Raw genomic sequence first — 285 nt, forward strand, 5'->3', positions numbered from 1 at the left:
TATAAATCAATTTTTTGTCTATATATTTATATATATAAATATACATAGCATGTACGAATTATACATATATAATATGTAGGTATAAGTAAAAGAATAGAGCAACGGCAGCAGCCGCATCATCATCATCATCATCAGCAGCAGCAGCAGCAGCAGCAACAGCAACAAAACACAAGCAGCACCAGCAGCAACAACAGCAGCAGCAGCAACAAGAACAACAACAGCAGCAGCAGCAGCAGCAACAAGAACAACAACAGCAGCAGCAGCAGCAGCAACACCAACAACAAC

The 285-nt window shown here is 40.4% G+C and overlaps 1 protein-coding gene across 1 annotated transcript in view; it reads left to right on the forward strand.

The window, feature by feature from the left end:
• The window catches only part of EMH_0062360 (uncharacterized protein), a gene marked incomplete at both ends in the record, with an annotated part of 2,678 nt that overhangs the window by 653 nt on the left and 1,740 nt on the right, over positions 1 to 285 (forward strand). The gene's annotated exons all lie outside the window — the stretch shown is intronic.

Source organism: Eimeria mitis, genomic scaffold (assembly GCF_000499745.2).
Source record: "Eimeria mitis Houghton genomic scaffold, Emh_scaff3118, whole genome shotgun sequence".
Classification (NCBI taxonomy): Eukaryota; Apicomplexa; class Conoidasida; order Eucoccidiorida; family Eimeriidae; genus Eimeria; species Eimeria mitis.